The 21366-nt window shown below is 41.4% G+C and overlaps 1 protein-coding gene across 2 annotated transcripts in view; it reads left to right on the forward strand.

Annotated features, from left to right (window-relative positions):
* Positions 1–21366, forward strand: part of bcas3 (BCAS3 microtubule associated cell migration factor) — a 355089-nt gene that overhangs the window by 199003 nt on the left and 134720 nt on the right. The window lies entirely within an intron of this gene.

Here is a 21366-nt window from a genome sequence, read left to right on the forward strand (position 1 = left end):
CACATCTAAACAATAACAAAAGATGAAGTTTGAAGTAGTGTTGGATCATGGGAGTTGTTGTCTTCACCACCATTGGCGTGCAGTCAGCTTCTCCCGGTTAGGATTCCTTCAGTGTTCACGGTTCAGGAGGTTTCTACCGAAAGCCCAGTTATCCACAGAGGTCTCCTCCTCTCCGAAACAAACAGACCTGCTGATTAAAACCACTAAACACACTGAATAAAGCAGTTCCACCTTAAAAATCACTGTTTCTCCCACTCTGTTGGACAGACAAAGGACGTCCCAGAGGGGCTGCGAGTCGAGCTGCTCCTAACGTTAGCTCAGATTGTTTCTCTGATAACTTAAGATCCAGACGTCTGATGACTAAAATCCTTCATCCGGTTCAAATCTAGAGTTAAACAGCATCAAGATCTAAACAGTGGATGGTAACAATGTGGCTTCAGACTGGATCAACAGTCAATGTATGACAGCTTCTGGCAGACAACCACAACGCTGACGCAGGCACAAAGGGGATATGACGCCATAGACAGGCGACCGGTGAAACGCAGCGTTACCTGAATAAAATGACAGATTTCTCTGAGTTTGAACATTGTTGGAAACATTTGGGATAATGGAAGTACACAACTCAACTACATATAGAATATAGCTCTAGAGTTTATATATATTTTAATGTGGAAATGTTACAGATTATAGCTTAACCCTCATGTGTCCTAATCAGAATATTGAGAATGCTGTCCTTACCAGAAAAACTACATCATTCATTCATATCCAAAACATTTTCCAAATCAAATGAATGCTTCATATCTCCATCCAATTTAGATTTAACAGAAGATATTTTATTAACAGACATCACATTAATGATTTCTAGCAAACAAAGCCCATCCAACTTTGAAAAACCCAATTTAGCACAGGCAGGCAGTAGGAGCCAGTAAGTGTGATATTTAATAGTGTGACTTTAATATAAGAAATTGATTAATTGATTTACTTCTTAAGTTTTTTGTTATAAATTGAATTGCAGTAGGATCCTGCAGGCCTTACAACCTGATCCCTGCAGACACCCTGTGTCCCTTAGTTCACATTTCACTGTGTACAAGTTGGCGTAGCACTCCTTTCCCAATTTGAGCCATTACTCTCCACTTTGTAATCAGCTCCAACAATTATAACCTCGCTGTGCGCCTCTGATTACTGTCCTGGTGTATTTTGGACTGTTCTGGGAATCCGGAAAAAAAAACTGATACTGGTCCCAGCAGAACTCCAGGTTACACACATTTACAGTAACCCCGTCTGTGTGTGTTTGTGTGTGGGTTGCCATTCTTTTGAAGTTCTCATTCCCTCCAAATTACAGTGCTGCCATAATGAAGTATTACCATGCGATTCCAACGCAAACCATTACAAAGAGTGTGTGTGTGTGTGTGTGTGTGTGTGTGTGTGTGTGTGTGTGTGTGTGTGTGTGTGTGTGTGTGTGTGTGTGTGTGTGTGTGTGTGTGTGTGTGTGTGTGTGTGCTGGACACTCGAGGTGAAAGTTCAAATGGGATGTTCGAGCAAAAAGCATCTACCCAGCCCAATTGTGTGTGTGTGTGTATTTCTGTATGTATTTTATGATGCAAGTAGAAAAATAGCTTTTGTGTGCGATGCAGCCCCACTGTGTCGAGGCGAGTGTTTGTGTGTGTAACAATGCGTATGACAGAAAGAAAGGCGGTTGCGTGAGTGGCCTCCCAGTTGTGTTTCTAAATGTGTGGATCCGCCAGCCAGCTGTGACAAAGCTCCGTCTGAGCTCGCTCACACACACTCGGAGGTGCGGGCGTCTTTGGCTGCGGGCTGTGCTGGCCTCACCTACGGCCTCCCCGTTCTGCTGCATGTTGCATGAGACGCAGCCACCTCATACATAGTACATTAGCACAAACATGCCATCGGTTGATATACATACTGCATTGGCACCTGCACCCGCCTTCACTAACAAGCATCCAATCCATTTTTCATCGACACATGCAGTGGGACGTCGGTTTGAGGACAGGAACATAGGAGGTGGTGGGGGGAAGTAGGTGTGTGTTTGTTGCTTTTGTTTGTGTTTGTTGGAGATGGTGGATGTTGTCTTCTGTTATCTCCCCTTTGGTGCCCTACCCTTCAGGTTTGCAGGATTTGTTTTCTCCTCAGCAGAACGTCTTTTTAAAAACTGAGCATTTATTTAAAGCTGCATATTTTGTTTTTATATGTACAAAGGCTGAAACCATGAATGTGAAAAGTGTTGCTCATAGTGACAAACACATATTTTTGCAGCTACCCGGAGCTTCACAGCCTCTTTTTGCTAATCATTTTGGTTTCCCGGCCTGCAAACCCCACTCTCAGCCTTTGTTTTCAGCTGCTGCAGATAGCTGTTTTCAGCAAAAAAAACCCCACATTTTTCCTTCTTTTTCAAATGATTGACCATATTTTAGACTACAGAGAGGGATGACTAAATGTGAATTCAGTTGGACTTTAAAGCTGCAGTTGTTAACTTTTATGAAAATAACTTTTTTCATTATGGCTGCAACTTTCACTACATCCTAACAGTAGCACATGAGACAGATGATCTGTAAAAATATCTGGTTCCTCCTAGTGCTCCTTATGATATTTACAGGAATCTACCGGGCCTGAACGAAAACAACCAATCAGAGCTCTCAGGCTTTGTCTCTTATTTTACCTGAATGCTGCTCCAGATGTAACATTAGTTTTTGCTAATATTTATTATAGATGTCATTATAGGTTTTTGTAATTAATAAGTGGTGATTTTGCAGCCAAACAATGAACCGACTTTTGTGTGAAATTAAAGTCGCCCTCCACTCAAAAATATGTGTTGTTCCTACAGTGTGCGGTTTGAATGATGTCTGTGCAGAGTTTGACACTAGAAGGATGTTTTCACATTCATCAACTGCAAAAGGCTGCTTATAATTTACTTGAGATTTTGGGGGAAACTAAAACAGTGAATGGTACACCTAAATTTGTAATCTGGCCAGAAACATGACTCCAAAGAAATGCTGATGTTGCTCTGGGTCTTCTGGATGGTAACATCTTTTTATATTAATAATAAAATCAATCAGTATAATTGTTTTCAACTTGCCCCTGAAGTGGTCTTAAAGTCAATTCATTCTACAGTAAAGGACTTTTTTAGTTTGAACTCTAGCAGCTCTGTAGCATTTCTGTCAGATAGCTATTGATACTGTTGCCTCCAGCTTTATCCCATAAGAGGAAGGGTGCTGATAGCAGCCGCGCTGTCACTGTGGCTGCTATCAGCTAACATCTCTTGCTCCCAGTCAGTGACCTATCTAGCTTCTGCATTATAGCTAGCGTGCTAACAGCAGTGGGGCCAAGCACCCTTTAGCAAGTCTCCCCTGCAAAGAGTCTCCTAAATGAAAACCATTCCCCTCCGCCTGCTTCCCGAGCTCTGCTCAGGGACAGGAGCCGTGGGGTCAGCAGCTGGTGGAGGATATGGCAATTGTTTATGAAAAAAAAAATGCTTTCTCAAGCCCACCAAAAACACACACTTGGGGGGAAAAAAAAGCCTCCGTCCCTGAACAGCCAACAGCTGGGAAGGGTTGGGAGTAGCCTGGAGGCTGGCAAGTCGCCCCCTCCCCTCCCCAGTCCAGATGGGGGAGGTTAGGCTGAGGCTAGCTGCAGCCCACCACCTCCCCTCCCCTCCACTTCCCAAACTTCCCATTCCCATTAAGGGGAGGCTGAAGATTGCGGAGGAAGGGAAAGGAGGAAGAAAAGCAAAAGAGCATGACTGCTCTGTTTTTCACCCCCAACCCTCCCTCCGTCTTCAGCCTAATCAAATAAAGCAGGAAGCTTCCGAGACGGAAGAGGAGTGTTTATTGATATTTGCGTGAGCTCCTTCACCCCCTGTCCTGTCCCTGCTGTTTATTTTCTGTCCACCACTTTTGAAAATTCAGATATTGTCGATGCTTTGGGCTCATATATCATGCCTAACTGAATGTTTAAAAACTACCGAGGCTAAACGGTTATGTTTCTTTCAGCTTCTTACAGTGTACCATTATCTTAAATTGAGCCACTGGGAAATTACACACCGGCTCGACATCCGCTGCAAAATGGCTATGACCAGTCAATTTATTGTAATAAGAGGGTGTCATATGAAATAGAATAGCCTTAAATAAGAATTGATGACCCTCTCCATCTATACCATTGGTTGGACACAAATCGCACACGCTGCTTGTACTGGAGCCAAGAATGGCCTGTTGAGGGTATTGGTTTACAGCTGCTTACCTTTTAGTGCCTAAAAAGTTGAAATTGCATCTTCAAGTAGCTCACAGCTCAAAAGTGGTCTTTAAGTGGAGAACTGTGTTGGGAAGTGGACAGATGCAGATCTCATAGGGAACAGTGCCATGGGAGAAGCTCCATCATCCAACGTGAAGGCAGACTGACTCAGGAGTTTAAGTCTGGTAACCCCCTCCTTCAAAAGTTTTTTCACATCATGCTTAGATGACAAAAGTCCTCAACTGGACTTGGAAATGATTAGCCCCATATGTATGTCAAGGATGGGACTCTGCTGTCTGACCAATATTGAAATGATGAACATTGTGGTAGAGGTATAGAGTGCGTTGAACCCCGGCCAAACCCCCGTCACTTCCTATGTAAGCGCATGAGCATAGAGTCCAGCAAGTTCCAGACTTTTATAAGGCCGTATAAAACCCAAGAATAACTGCTGGGTTGTTCTGCTGATGTAAAAATCATCTGCACAGCCGTTTGAAAGGAAACCATATTCATTTTAAAGCATCATATTCTTTTGCAGACTTTATTGTTGTGATATGCAGTGTCGAAACAGATTGTAGGTTAGGACGCCAGAGTGGGATGTCAGTTTTCCGATACCAGCATCCAGTAGTTGTCTCTTCAAAGTGCAGTGAACCCGTGTAAAACCAGTTTGGCACTGCTGAGAGGATCTGGTGTTTGAATGGCGCGGCACTGAGAAGTTGCCTGGAGTAACAAAGGGAAACTTTTTCTTGAACTGCCACTGTGAGAGCCTGTCTTGTTATTTTCAATGGTCCTTTTGTTAGAGGTCATTGAGAGGCGACAGCTTGATTTCCCCTCAAGCCATCCGTGTGTGTGTGTGTGTGTGTGTGTGTGTGTGTGTGTGTGTGTGTGTGTGTGTGTGTGTGTGTGTGTGTGTGTGTGAGTGTGAGTGTGAGGGAGGTGAGTGTGAGTGTGAGGGGGGTGTGTGTGTGTGTGTGTGTGTGTGTGTGTGTGTGTGTGTGCACACAGGCCGCCGCTTTCTGACATATCACTCGTCATGCCATTGTGTGTGTGTATGTGTGTGTGTTTGTAGACAGAGCGCAGTAATCCAAGCCTACCTGCGACCCTGCGGGCTCGCTGCTGACTGCTCCCTAAAGGTCGGAACTCGTGACCCCCAGGGTCCGGGGCAGATCAGTGTCCTGGGGTGGTGTTGTCTCTCTTTCTCGTAAGCATCCCAACGTACACACCAGACAGCTTCCCCTCCACACACATGCATGTACTATGAGGCAAGGAAACATTGTATATGCACAATCTAAATATAGATTGTTTATTGGAATTATACAGTTTAATGTGTGGAGTTAAAATTTGATGTAAAACAAACTTGTCTTCATTCAAATGGCATTCAGTGCGAGTCTGATCTACCGCTGGTTTGATCGATAGGATGCCGTGAAGCTTGACTACATTTTTATTGTTGAATTGATAAATGCTCCACATATGAACTAATGGTAACCTCTAACCCCAATTCTTATGAAAAGGAATGAAGTTACAAAGGTGTTACAATAGGTGTGAGGCTTGTAAGGCTGTGGTTCTCAACCTTTTGGTGTCAAGGACTTCCAAACTGATACCCATCAGGCTGTGGACCTGTATTTAATAAGCTGTAGTCTCAGTGATCCCTGTCTGATAAGATTTAATTATGGCACAACTGTCTATCTAGATTGGTAGATTAACAGTGCAACCTATAAACAGAATAGTCATTCGTATACATTGGGCTTCTTGTCAATGAAATAATAGAAATATGTTTTCCAGGTTGAGAACCACTAATGTAAGGGTTGTAAAATGCAGTATATAAGAAGGACAGGAGGCATAGAAAAAGAAGAAAAGAAAAGAAAAAATGAAAGTAATGAGGGATGGATTAAAGAGTGAATGAAAGAAAAGAAGGGGGGAAGAAAGCAGGAAAAAGTGGAGAAATGAAGACAGGAAAAGGGGATGAAGGGAAGGGGGAATGAGGGGGAAAAGGTACAGAAGCTCCATTGTCATGATAAATAAATATGATTATGGGTTTTTGGCCTGCAACACTACAAGGCAAGTCAAACCTTAACACACGTGCGCACACGCACACACTTGCATGCACACGCTGGAGAGAAAACCATTTGTAGGATGTAATTGTGAGGTAATGGAGTTTGGACTGAGAGGGGTGAGAGGTGAGAGGTCAGGAGTGTGTTGTTGGAGCGCCAGCAGCCATCCAGCAGGGTCATAGCGCATATGTGTGTGTATGTAGCAGTGTGTGTCAAAAAAGCCCTTTGTTAAAAACATAAGGTTTACGAAATAGGTTGAGGCATTTCCAGAACACACACACTAATGAACACACACAACGGTTTCTACAAGATTGGAAAAAAATCTGTTTTGCAATTTGGACATCGCTTCGTATTACCTGGAACCAGCGTCTAAACCCCAGCTGTGTGTCACTTTACTGCACGCACACACACACACACATGCACAGGTGTAACTCTAGCCCTCCAGGTCTCCCTCTAAGCCTGTGCTGCTACAATCCCTTCACCTATTAACATATGTAAGAGCGACAAGGTCTCACCTTTAATGAGAAAAGCCAGGCCGCCCTGCGAGTTCATTAGCCTTCAGCCGTGTTGCATTAGACGCAGTGCGCAGCCCTGCGCTTTCTCACACTGCCACCCAGCACTCATTACACTGCTCACTTACACCCGGAGGATGGCTGCTGCCGCCTCAACAGATAACACAGCCCCCTTTGCAACAAATTAACCTAATGCATATTGTCAGCTGATAGAATTACCAAAAATGATACGGACATACTTTTTTTTAAATGTCAGATTGTGGTGGTCCTTTCTGTTTATCCGAAATACAGAAATCATTTGAAATAATTGTCTTTTTTTGAACAATTGATATCTTCATTTTGAGATTAATTTCACTCCTGATGTTTCCAACAGTAATATAACTGTTCAGAACTTCCATTCCAAAGACACTGATTTTAGAAATGATTCTGATTTAGAAGTATTTAAGGATCATTTTAGATTCTCAGTTTAACTTTAAAAGTCAAGTTAAATGGATTTGTAAAACAATTAGGGCTAACCTTAGCAGTTTTAAAACAATAAGAACTTGCTGGAAATCTGATTGTGTCTTGCTGTTTGTAAATTTAGTGATATCATATATGTCCTATCATGTATACCTACTAACTGGTCCTAGCCCAACAGGTCTATAATTAAATGGTGTCTTCACAATCAGGCCTCGAAAATCTTGAACAAAAAGTAAATAAGGAACCGTCATTGCGCACATTTTAGGTAAGCACGAGATCTTAAGCTCGTCTAAATGTTTAAATGGACTGCTCCAGCAAAGTCCTGGAACTCACTACCTGATTACTTCAAATTTGCTGCTAACTTCATCACTTTCAAGAGAGCTACTGAATCTTCATTCATTCAGCAACAAACGTGTACTCATGCATAGTTTTTAAATATGTGTTTTATGTATCTTTTTAAAAGCCCTTCTAGGGGACCGGTGTTGCAAATAAGCATCCACTATAAACACTCTGATACTTGTATCAGAAAGCTGTTTCCGGTCTCTCTATGTTTACTGTATCCGTCCCAATCAAAAAAACAATGATTAATGTAATACTACATCTAAACCAATGCATGTATTCACAACAGTCTCTACTGTAAGTCTATAACGTTATACTGTCTGTGCTTATTGTGCTTGCTCTTATTTAAGGAATACGTTTGACTGACATCAAACTTTAGATGTCACAAGTATCATGAAGCAATTTCACGGTGTTGCAAAATTGAATTGCACTAATACAAGTCCAGTGAGTGGGAGGCTGTCTGTATTGCTGACATACTGTAGTTGATCATTTTATGGTCTGTGGCCGGTTCACATGTAGGCTACTGTGTTGCAGAACACAAATCACCGTTTAAGTACCCAAAAGTCTAATTGAATATCCAGACAGGAATCATGAGGTCCGGTGTTGGCAAGGACAGCCCTGTAAACAAGACAAGATTCAAATTATTGCTCCTCATCACTTGGGATCACATCCATGTACCCCCGGAAATTTTATTAAAACGAAAAAAAGAAAGGAAACAGTAATTCTTGCTGTATCTTTCATATTAAAAGCGAGCATCTCACTCGGAGCTGATTATCTGCCTAACATTGTTAAAGAGTGATTTAAACATCATCAGTGTGAATGTTGTGTCATATATATATATATATATATATATATATATACGGTATATATATGAAAGAGAAAATGAAGGCATGTTTAGCAGTTTAATTAATTTCATCAGCTATATAAGCATGGGAAACAGCCATAATATTACATTGCTGATCATAAACAAACAAAAAGTGTTAGATTAGACAGTCACTCAGTGTTTCACTCCTCTGCTGTTGCTGTTGGCACTGGCTGTTTTATGCCTCACATATTCTCACCGCTGCACGGACCACCAGAGTCTCAGCAGTGATTAGCTGACAGCTGGCCAGTAATAATTAACAAGTTGTCGTCTCCTCTATGCAACATACCATAGATATACGGTGGCAGAATTATTCGGAACTTTGAATTAACTCATTTGTCCCTGCAACTGAAATTTTTAATTTCAATGAAAAGTGAGTTTGTCTTATCATACAATATTAAGTCTTAGGACACATGGTTTGTGCCTAAAATGGTAGAAAATGTTCTTGAATAAGCAATTAAAGTGAGGAATTTCCATTATTTTCAGTACACACGTGTGTCAGGGTCCTGTCTATATATTCCATATAAATAAAAGTTGCACACACAAGTTTAAGAAATTGGCTGTATCTCATAAATGAGAACAAGCATCAGATATCTATGGACTCATAAGAAGGTGACAATCAAAGACGTTGATAACATATTTATTTATTTTCTTTTTGTCTTTATTTGCATATAACCCAAAAGTAATGGAAAATAATAAGTAATAATAATGAGTTACCTTTTTAACAGGTAACTAGTAACTGTATCGGATTACATTTTTAAAGTAACCCTACCAACTGCAGTGCTGACCAGTGGTGGAACGTAACTAAGTACATTTACTCAAGTGCTGTCTGATGTACTTTGATTATTTCCATTTAATGTTGTAACTTTATACTTCTACTTCTCAGCTGCACTTACTTTTTTTAGGTAAAATGTTTTATTCCTTTTCTATGTGTTTTGTCTCTTGCCTCTCTCTGAGGCCCCTGTCATGTTTCAGATTTTGTTAGAAACTCCCTCTAAACGTCTGACATGGTCTCATCTCAATAAGAAAAAGCAAAGATTACAGAAAAAAATTCTATAAATTTGCGTAGCAGAACTTACATATACATACTCCCTTATCTACTCCCTCTATAGCTTTTTCTTCTTTCCTCTCCGATTAATCGTTTCACAACCCTTCAGATGTAACATGTTAGCCTATAGAAGGGCCCGACTCTGAGGATGCAATGTAAAAAACACATTATTTTTACGTTAAAAAAAGTTGTGGTTGCCAGAACTTTGCTGTAATAAATATGGTAGAACCTTTTCTACTATTATGGTAATCCATCCATTTTAATCCATATTTTACCATATAAATAGTTTTAACCATCAATAGAAACAGTTTTGCAGTAGTTCGTCCACAGTAAAAGACATCAGTCTCTGTATAAAGAATCTAATAATGTATAGAATAATACACTAAGAGGGGATATTTTACTGCAAAACCATACTCTTACTTTGATGAATATATTCCATTTAGCTGATAATACTTGTGTTCGAAGCAGGATTTTAAAAGCATGACTTTAACATGTACGTGCACTGTGTTTTTCTTGGATAGCAACCTTCAAATGTGCCAGTCAGAGTCGTTCACAATGACACGTTATTCTGAGTAATTGAACAAACCGTATAACTACCAAACATTTGCTCTGTGGCCAAGCAGGTAAATCCTGAAATCACTATAATTAAGTCAGTGGGTAATTGTTTCAGGTGATATAATTATGCAGTAATGTGGTTAAATACCTAATGTTCCGAGTGCGGGCACTAACAAATGAAGCAAATGAAATTACTCTACGAGCTGTTAAGGCGAACCTTATACGTTGCGTGTTTTGTGTGAATTCTTGTAGAGTGATGCAAGGCATGCGTGTATGTATGTGTGTGTTTGTGTGTGTGTTAGCTCTGTGAATCAGCCTGTAAACAGACACCTATGAGCAGCTGGGCACTTGGCTCCAGCACAACTCCCTCACAGAGAGGAGAGGAACTGTTGACCTACACACACACACACACACACACACACACACACACATACCCAGACCATGTATGCATGCACCAACAAGCGGTACATCACCACACACAGACACACAAACATCCATAAACACGCAGATCCACTCGACAACGCACACTCGCACAAACACATTTCCCTCAGCTCCCACAGGAGACAGACGCTGCCATGTTTACTGCCTCGCCGGAAACTTTCACAGGAAGGAGCGAGAGACCAGCGCCTATCATTCCGCCTCTCTCTCTCTCTCTCTCTCTCTCTCTCTCTCTTCTCCAAACCTTTTTTTTTCTTTCGGACATCTCTACATCAACACTTCGGTTAGTTTATTTGTCCAAGGCAACAACTCAGCAAGCTTTATTGCTCTCCAAATCTAAATCAGGAGGGGGCGTAGGGGACAAATTTCCGGATGAACACGCCAGTGGACACACTCAGGAGAATGTAAACCGGGCCCGGAGCATAAGTGATAACAAATAAGAGATGTGCTCTAGCTGTGAGCCGTACACTCCAAATGTTTTTGTTTTTACTCTGAAGGACACAGAGGAGTCTGGCCAGAGCTCCAGCCAGAAAAACACTCCAGAAGCTTCCAAACACCGTGGTCCACTCCATCTCTCCCTCAAGAGCCGGCTTGTCCTGGCCTTCACACAGTCAGAGGAGGGAGGGTTTTTTTGTCTGGGGTGATTCAGTGGATCTGATGATTCACTGTGAGCAGAGCAGGAAGAATAGGATGGTACCCTGGGGCTAGGGGAAATAATAAATTTCCCCCATTTGACAAATGATAACAAGTGTAGTTTTGTAAATTAAGCGGTCATTAAAACATCTGTTGTTGCAGTTTTTACTTCTATTCAAAGAAAATAAATGCAAGAAATTGGACTAAAAAAGACCTCCGCGAAATATGACAGAGCCCCACTGAATGTATTAAAAATACACAATAATCATTTTTAATTAATTATAGCAGATATTTAGTGCTTAATGGATAATATTGGAGTGACATTCACTCTATCTCCAGTATTTTACAAATTATCAAGTTTAAATAAGAATAAAATATTGCAAGCTCGACTTCTTTAAAATAAGTGCTCTGATTAATCCTTCAAAATGCATCAATTCATTTTTTAGTAAGTTAGGCAAATTGAATAGGTTTAGGGCTACAACTAAGCAATATTTTAATAATCAATTGAAATGAATAAATTATTAATTGTTTTAGTCAGCCTGATGTCAAAATAATAAGAAATGTCTATGATAAGGTTTCCATAACCAAAAGTTACTTAAAGATCACCTTAAAAAAAACTCTGCTTTAAATAATAAATTTAAAATTTAAACTCCAGAATATATAAACATTTAAACTTTCATGTTCATTTCCCACTGGACACAAGATGTCAAAAGTCCATTCTCATTGTGCTGTACAGAGGTTTCAAATGTCTACATCACACTTGAATAAGTTTCATGCTGTACCAGGGTCCCACAAGTGAAACTTAGCTTTAAGGTGAGCACAGAGGAACTTCCCCCCTTTGACATCACTCTGCACAGAGGAGGTCAAACATCCAAGTGAAGGAATGAAAAGCAGAACACCTTTTTAATGGACTTGGAGTTCTCAATTGAAATGATTATTTAACTTTTTCTGAATGGCTAATATCTAGTTAATGTGCAGTATTTTGTAAATGGCGAGCTACAATTATTTTGGAATTTATTTATTATTTCATTGATGAATTAAAATAAAATCAGACGATGCACAAGAAATACCTGATGGCTAAAGTGTAATCTTTGAAAATGTTAAGGGCTGCAACTAGCAGTTGCTATCAGAATCAGAATCAAAATGAGAAATACTTTATTGAAGGAAAAGGAGGGAAAATCAGTGTGTCAATATGTGTATATTATTATACAGTATAAAACAATATAATAAAAAAATACAATATAAGACAATATATGTATAGTACAGTATAAATCAGAATTGTAGTGAATAAATAGCAATCATGAGTACGAAAAGTGCAGTGAACTGGATCCTGAATAGGTTACTAAAGAACAGTAATTTCAAAATAAAGTTTGCAAGATGTCAGCATGTTTTCATACTTTACCGATTTTAACTAGCTTCTGTTTGACTTATAAAGTCCGTTCATCAAAAAGACCTACTCAACTGTTTCAGAAGAAGTATTTTCTGTCTGTGTTTTGGGTCCAGCTGTTGAGCACATTATATGTTGTTTTTTTCCATGTTCATCTGTGGTTTCTGAGCTGAAGCCACAGGCTCTAATGTTCAGGTGGAGGAGAACTTGTAAAAGTGGATTCCACGTGTAAAGCCTTACAACTTAGGGATGTCATGGCACATGTACACTGCTCTAAAAGACGCCACTAACACCCACTGCCTGCGCGCGCACACGCACACACACACACACACACACACACACACACACACACTGTCGTGCTGTTTTTGATGGTCAGGAACTGCTAATTCTCTGCATGTGGTTCCTCCTCCTCTCGCAATCTCTTGTCTTCCTCTCCTCCTTCCTCTTCTCCTCCGTCAGCCTCTTTTCCACTCTTCTTTCGCTCGACCTCTTCCTCTGTCCCTCTTTCTCTCTCTCTTTTTTTCATAATTCTTGAACAAAGTCTTCCTTTATTGTCACTGCCAACAAAAAAACAGTTCACTTTTCCCGTCAGCACCAACGGCAGCGCTCTCCATAATAACACTCCCAATTAGCTGCGGCTTGGAAATTTTGATCACAGCATATCAGAGAGAGAGAGAGAGAGAGAGAGAGAGAGAGAGAGAGAGAGAGAGAGAGAGGGGGGGGGGGGGGGGGGGGGAGAGAGAGGGAGAGAGAGAGAGAGAGAGAGAGAGAGAGAGAGAGAGAGAGAGAGAGAGAGAATGTGAGTGTTGTAGAATCAGTCTGATATATTGGTTTCCTTCAACAGCATGTGACTGATATTTCTCTCCTATAAGAATGACATCAGTTAGTCTGATGGCACATTTATTGTGAAATGTATGACTCAAACACAACGGTTGTTTTCCAGTGGGCTTTTTGTTTACCCCCAGTGAGATTAAAGTTTTTGCACTCATGAATACAAAAATGAATACAATTCTAGATGATTTGCCTCTCAGGTCTCCTAGAGATCCTGCCGCTGTGCTGCAGAGTGGTGGAGCCATCCTCGTTGTGGAATGGCCCTCATGCTGGTCACATTGTCATCATGTCTCTAGATATTAATAATATATAATATAATAATATAGCTTTCCTTCTGTTATGATTTGGCGCTATACAAAAACAATTGAATTGAATTCGGACTCCCCCGATGAATTTCTTTGAGCAAAGGCTTTGGCTGAGAGATAAAACTAAAACTTGAAGTATCATTGATAGACCAAACCTTAAGAGGATCTGAAAACTCAAACATCCCAAGAAGGAGAATGAGCAACACATTTTTTAATTAATGCTAATAAATCAATCAATCAGAGACGAGAAAGTTGAAGGTTATTTTCTAGAGATTGTTAGAGGAATGGATTCAAGGTTCAGTCCTGAAATTTAGGACGAATAGTCAAACTCAAAGCAACAGAGGCTGAGATACCCGGACTTTTACTGGCTAAATGTCGAAATGCAGTCTCTGAACCCTTAACCTAATGATCTGCAGATATCTGTTTATAGAGATTAGTCAAAATGTGTCTTTCTCATCATTCTCATGTATCAAGTTGCTACTTGGAGTGCAGAAGAAGTCTTGGCCCAGAAAACAGGCCTGAAACATTGGCTGTTGCCAAGTCATCTAAATAGTTGTCAGGAGATAGTCAATGGGTTCCTAGATTGACTTCCAAACTCCTCACCTCCAGTTTGTAACACGGGCTTTCTGGTAAAAAATAAATACATTTCAACACCAATTAGATGTCATCAGGGTTGTTTTTTTCAAACTTTAGAAAGCTTCCTCCACTGTTTTCACAAGTTAAGTAGTCATGATGAGTAAGCTTTAAAAGACTTGAACACACTTTGTAATTTCTGCCTAGGGGGTCACTCACATTAAAACAGTAACAGAAGATGTAGTTTGATGATGTTGTGAAGTAGCGTGGGTTCAGGGTGAGTTGTTGTCTGCATTGTTAAACAACCACCATTGCTGATGAAAATCTATCTGACGTGACTCAGGCAGAAATTGTTCACAGACGAGGTCATGTTAAAGTTTTATTTACGTTTTATTCATGTCTGACGTATCCAATGTATCCCATGTTTATTCAGAGATTACAGCAAGAGACAAGCAAGGAAATGCACCATTACTGGAATAAAGTGACTGATTTCTCTGGCTTTAAATGTTGTCGGAAGAATTTGTAACAATGTAAGTACATAACAAAAAAAAATGTATAGACATTTCAATGTGGAAGTTAAAAATTATATCTTAATATCTATATACAGTCCACTGGGATGGTTAAAAGTAAATTCATAATCACACTAGACCCAAAGATCTCATCTACAATACATTCTATTCAGGTTAGAATTGTGTAACAGTCTAAAGACTTGTGTGTTTGTTACATCATGCCTCATTTGCAGTTTTCATTCATTCTGAATATTTCCATAATGAATTTTTCATGCCTCATAATGCTTGCAATTCATCACATTGCACAATGCGAATGATCATAGCCAAGTGTTAATGGATAGACAACAGCTTTTCTCAGTACTCTCCAGCCTGGACAGTAAATATTTAGACACTGAGGGTGATATAGGCCCATTGCACAGTGAGGAGGACCTTGAACTTTTAGTTCTCACACACTGGGCTTTTAGAGGCCAAGCCAGAGGGGTGGGGGCGTGGAGGGTGTGTGTGTGTGTGTGTGTGTGGGGCGGGGGGGCTGGTATGTGGTTGACCTGCCACCTCACATGGCTGAACACACCCATGTAGAGACTGACCGTCCCATGTGTCGCCCTAGCATCCTCACACTCGTACACACACTCTCCTGGTGCAGAAACATATCCTCTGCAAATAAACATTTCTTCATAGCATCATTTCAGCAGTGAATGGATACACAGTCAGATGAAGTTCAGATTATGGCTCAAACAGGAGTCCTGATGTGACCTCCAGTCTAGTTACTGTTTCTAGCTTCTGTGACTCAGTACAAGTTCTCATTGAGTGTTTCTTTCGATCTTACTAAAAAAGTGAAACATGTTGCCGTGGTTTACCTAATTCTAATATAATACTTGTTATGGAAACGCCCGTATGTAGAGGTTGGCGTATAAACAGATAATGAATGTGTGAACCAAATGTGTGTAATAATATAAAACATCTTCATAGGACAAGTTCTAATTCTATAATAATATAATACTTAAAATGACCTTGTATTGGCCGACAGTGACGTTACAGTATCTTATATTACTACATTATATACTGAATATAAATGCTAATTGACTCAGTGTCACCAACCATCACTCAATACGAATGTTCTGGTTTTATAGAAGTTAATGATAATAGTTTTGGACTTAATTTAGTTATAATTTCTTTCAGCATTTTAGAATTTAGGGCTTTAAATGTTGCAATAACTGTACAAGTCACAGTTGTTATGTGTATATCTTCCAGGTATTGTTTCATTCATTGTTTTATTCATGTATTGTTAGTTTGAGAAGCTTTTAAAAACTAAAATTATACAACTGAGATCCAAGTTAATCACAATACCAAGAATACAAACATGTTCCAGATTATTTTCCAGATGAATTGATTAATCGTTTGGTCTGTAAAATGTGATTGTGAAAAATGTCTAAGGTGATGTCTTTAAATGTCAAAGATACTCAGTTTAATATGGTATAAATCTAAGAAAAGAAGGAAATCGTTTCTGCCATTACTTTAACAATGAACCAATTAGCGAAATAGTAAATAATCGTTTGCAGCTCTATAATATAGTATTCCGTTTTTGTTTGTTTGCTTTAGAAGTGAACATGTTTACATGAGAGGACACATTTCTCTTAACATACTTCATACAGAGACATCTGAACAGCAGTAGTGTGTTGTGAGGGCCTCATTGGCTCATTGACATCTCTGTGACCCCTAATGCATAACACACACTGCCTCTCCTTTTGTGTGAACCAGTGCTCTGGTAGTGTTGGAGGGAGAGGGGGGGGCGGGTCTTGCTCCAGGGCCCGACTGAACTTCCTATGAAGGTGTAAGGGATAAACGAAGAGAGGGATGCTGGGAAAGGGCGAGGCCGTGTGAGGAGATGAGAGTCTGAGCCCGGCTTAGACATCCTCCTTTCAGAGGCTCCTGACATCCCTACCGGCTATCATATTCTCCATGGCCTTAACGCACATCCAACACGCACACACACTTCTTTCCTCCCTCTTGCTCTTTTCTTCTCGCTGTCCCCTGTTCCGACCCTGAGCGCTGCTTTTACAGAGAGCAGAGACACTTAGTGCTGTCGGACCACTTGTAAAAGCTTCTATCCCTTTCATTCTCTCTGGCTTCGGCGTGCATCAAAAGCAGGGCCTGTTTAACACCGCCGCTGGCCGCTGTGGGTCGTGGCAAAGGACACGCTGGCTAAGTGTGGAAGTTCATACTGCCTGAGAACAGTTTGGTTGTTGATGTAGAGAGAGAGTGATATTATGAGGTCTCCACAACGGGAGTGAAGTTTCCTCTGAGACCGTCCCTGCCGGACAGACAGCAACATCTACCGTTCAGATGCTTCAAACAATCGATGTTTCCTTAACAAGAAACCCCTTGTGTTCATGAAAGTAATCACCGCTAAGTAGCAGCAGAATTAGGATGACATTATACCATCCCAGATGTGTTAGAGAGGAGGTCAAGATGGATGATTATTTTACTTTGACATGGCAGACTGCTGTTCACACCCAGCCTCTTACTAACAGTCATTGTCGGCTTCCTGTAACCATCAGCAATGTTTTCCTTACCGGAGCCACGTTGTAGGTGCGATAACTGTTGGGTTGTAGGACTGTAAGGCACCAGTCCTAATCATAACCTTGAGTGTCGGCAAGAACACTACTTCAGGCCGGGATGCACTTTCTGCAGTAGCACAGGCATTAGCTCCACACAGGAAATTAGAGAGTCGAGAATGAACAGTGTGATTGTATCCATAATGTATATGTGCTTTTCTCCCAATTAACAAACAAATGAAAGCAACATACTTTTTAGTGCCAGTGTTACATTTTTATATTTAATACTATGGCACTATTATTGATGCAGTATCTTAATATTGGAGGCAATCTCTTGCTTCAGGACTTTGTTTAACTTTTTATACGTGCATTTAGCTGAAAATACTTCTGTGCTTATACTTTCAGTGAAAGACACGATTACTTAATCAGTCACTATGTGTTATCTTAAACTTTAGTCCCAAAGCCATTATATCTCACAGTGGTGTTTCAGGGGCTTCTTTGGCCCTTTGAAGAATACAGTATAGTGCAAGATGTCCACTACATGTCATCTGTTGATGCAGCTATACCAAATAGTACATTTCCAATAGATATGCAGTTTGCCTCTAATTTCCTAACATATTACATTTATTCCATCCTTTTACCTAAGGATGATCTCAGACTTAAATTGAATTAAAATTCAGCTCTGCTTTGGCGATATTATAAGTGGTGTCGAACGTTACTATTATTTCTGACTTCTTCACATTCAGAGGTCTATGTTTAGAGACCTCTGTTGTGATTTTTTATTTTTAAATTATGGGTTTGTCTCCGCTTCCTTCTCTTTCAGCTCATCCTCTGCTATGTTTCTGTCACTCTGCATTTACTGTATATAAAGATAGTTACTAGTGCTGGTCACTGACGCTTTAAATTGTAATATTACTGCTACACTGTAAGGTTGATGTAGCACAATAAATCAATTGTTTCTCTGTACTTTCCTCTTCTTGTTTTCCATTCATTTATTTTCATCTATAGTTGACTGACTGAACTAAATGTAATTGTTCTCATTCTCTTTTCCATGTGGTGCTGTCCTCCTGCTCGGTCTCATGTTGGGATACAGGTGAGTGGCACACTTTTAGCTTTATGACAATGACCCACACAGTGCACTCTCTTTCTCTCGGGCCCCTCCTCAGTTTCAGTGTCAGGCCCTCAACACTACCATCAAGGGACCCTCCATTCTGACCCGACACCCTGTCATTATTTTAATCAAATGCAATTACCGCCACTCTGAGGACAATTGAGTTTTGTTGACTGCCCTTTTTCTGTTACCCCCCTTGTCCCTGCCCCAGCCTGCCCCCCTGCCAGCCCACCATACACACACATAGACAACAACTGTCCTGGACAAGAGTTAAAAGTCTAAAAGTCAGGCAGGCGTGTGGGCAAGAGAGAGGGGGGGGAGTCTGGGATTGAAAACACACATTGTACTGTTCAACTTCATTTCAATCTTAAGGAGGGAGGGGTGTATCGCTGCAGGGGTGGAGAATTTGATTGAAGTGTTAAGGGAGACTTGTGTTTGGCTGGCCTGTCAGGGCCCAGCGCAAAGTATGTTTTAGAGTGTGTCTCTGTGTGGTTTTGGCGCATCATCCTGGCGTTCTTTTGGTCTGGAGGTGGGCGAGGCTAGTGGGGGGTTGGGGGTTAAAAGACCATGTGACTCTGTTGTGGGATGAGGCGTTGAACTGGCCGCTTTTGTGCCGAGCGACAAAAAGATGCTCGCGCCAAAAGCGGGCCTGCCTTTGTCTTCACCCCTCCCATTATGTTTGCACCAGTGCAAAATATGATTTCAGATCATCCCAGAAGAAAAGAGAAGATCGGCTGAGGGTGGGGGACCGTGTTTGTGTGTGTGTGTGTGTGTGTGTGTGTGTGTGTGTGTGTGACGGGAGGGAGGCGAGGAGGAGGGGTGGCTGCTGAATAGCCTCCTGTGTAGTAATCAGCAGGCTGAGCCCCCCAGGATGGGGGAAGAAGAGCAGGATAAAGACTGTAAGTGTTCTGAAGATGTGACCGCCACACCACCGCTTCTTTTGCCTTGTGGGCACTAGGAAAGAATTCACAGATCTGTCATCTGCCAGACATTACCCCAACACCCCCGCCCCCCCACGTCTACCCCTTTTCTTTCACACACAGACATACACATCCCTGATCTTCCCCCAGCCATCCTCAGGACTCCTTCCTGTAACTTTGGGTGACCTCCACCCCAGACCAGACACACAATAACCTAGCGGATCCCTCAGCAGCCCCCTTCTGGTGTGAGAGGACTTAGCCAGTGTCTCAGAAACTTATGACTCGCCTTCAGGTAGACTGCAAGTGTGTGTAAAAGAGGAAGAGGTCAGGTTAGAAGCCAAGGAGGAGTGCAGAGGATGCTTGCACAATGCACTCCAGCAAGAAGGCAATATAAACATGACACACCAACAGGGTGGGGGAATTCCTCATGCATGGTTACTAACTAAACATGAAATGTTTATGTTGTCTGTGTATGGGAGGGTGTGTGGATATGCGCGCTTGAGAAAAACAAGGGACATGGTTGACTCTGATCTGCATGAAGTGCCTCCCACTGCTTCATGTATTCTTGCATCACAGTGCAGTGGGGGGGCAGCTGCCATCCCCTGACCAAAGATACAGATATTGAACAGGACAAGACATTAACATTTCACCAGCACCTTTCTTCCCCACTTCTTTTTCTCACCCTCTCTTTCCTTTCTTTTGACATGGCGCTGGCGTTCCCCAGAGTTGTGGCACACTCACGGTGTGCTGGGAAAAGTGCCACAAGCTGGAGGCAGCCACATAGTGATGGGAGATAGAGCAAAGTGAGCTGAAGAGAGGTATCTCAGCAACAGAAAATGTGCAGCCTTCATGTGCTGGAAGGGCCTCAGGCAGCCAGTGTTACCCCGGGCGCTCGCCGCTCTGACAGCCTTTAAATGCACTCTTTCTTCACCCTCATACACCCCCTTTCACACGTTGCTTTTAATGATCTGTACTCTGCCGTGCAAAGTGCATTTGAAATGAAAACTGAAATAACAAAACACTACAGAAAGGTTGTCCTGAAATGACTTCTTTTTTTAGTATACTTGGACTTTTTTGTTCATTCTAAATAATGTTTGTCAGTATTTTTACTGGTAGTACTGTGTAGCCTACATTGTCACATGTTTACCAACTATATCCGTTAAAGTGTGCATATGTATTGTTAGGGTTTATTTACATGCAATGGTGGAGGGGAAGCAAGTTTAGGAGGAATTTAAATGAATGTCATTAGATCCAAATTATAGCCCTTTGAGAGCCTTTCACTCCTTTAATAACCTATTCTGCAAATTGTTGAAAATGTAAAAGAAAGAATATTCAGAGACTGAGCTGGAGAAATGTTACAGTGGCCCAGAAATGACAGGGTCCAGGCAGCCTTTGTTGCTCTTGCTTCATTTCATTTGGTTTCTTAATAAAAGAGTAGAGGTAGTTCAGGCCAGAAATAGGGTGTGCTCTACCCAGCCCTGACCATCAGCGCTGTTTACTTTGAGCATGACATTAACACCCAGTGTACATATGTTAAGAGCCCTCTCAGAAAGTACAGTGTGCGGTCGAAGCAAGGGATTTGTTCAAATTAGGCTCTTAAAGATCATGTAACATAAGTGGAAACAAATGTGGATGCCTCTGCCATGTTATTCTTCCGATGCTCCGCCAAAGCCCTGGGCTTCGAGACAGTTCATGTCTCAACTGCAGAGTAAAACTGAGGCAGGAAAAGACAGAACTCAAGCTTTTTTTCCTTGTCCCAAGCTCTGTGTTACACTCCAAGCTTGTTTTATGAGACACCTAGGAGTGTTTAGAGAAGCCTTGCTCTCAGGCCTCCATAATACAGCCTCTGAGAGTGTGTAGGAGGGCCAAGTTATGCCTAATGCGCAATGTCCATTGAGTCGTCTGTTATACATGGTAATGAATGGTGGTCAGAGAAACAGTGTCCTGTATCAAAGAGCTGAACTAACATGCCTTTCTCACGGAGCCGGAGAAGTGGCCCTTTGTCACGGCGGACGCCTGCTATCGACTCCCAGCAT

This window comes from Dicentrarchus labrax, unplaced genomic scaffold, assembly GCF_905237075.1.
Source record: "Dicentrarchus labrax unplaced genomic scaffold, dlabrax2021, whole genome shotgun sequence".
Classification (NCBI taxonomy): domain Eukaryota; kingdom Metazoa; phylum Chordata; class Actinopteri; family Moronidae; genus Dicentrarchus; species Dicentrarchus labrax.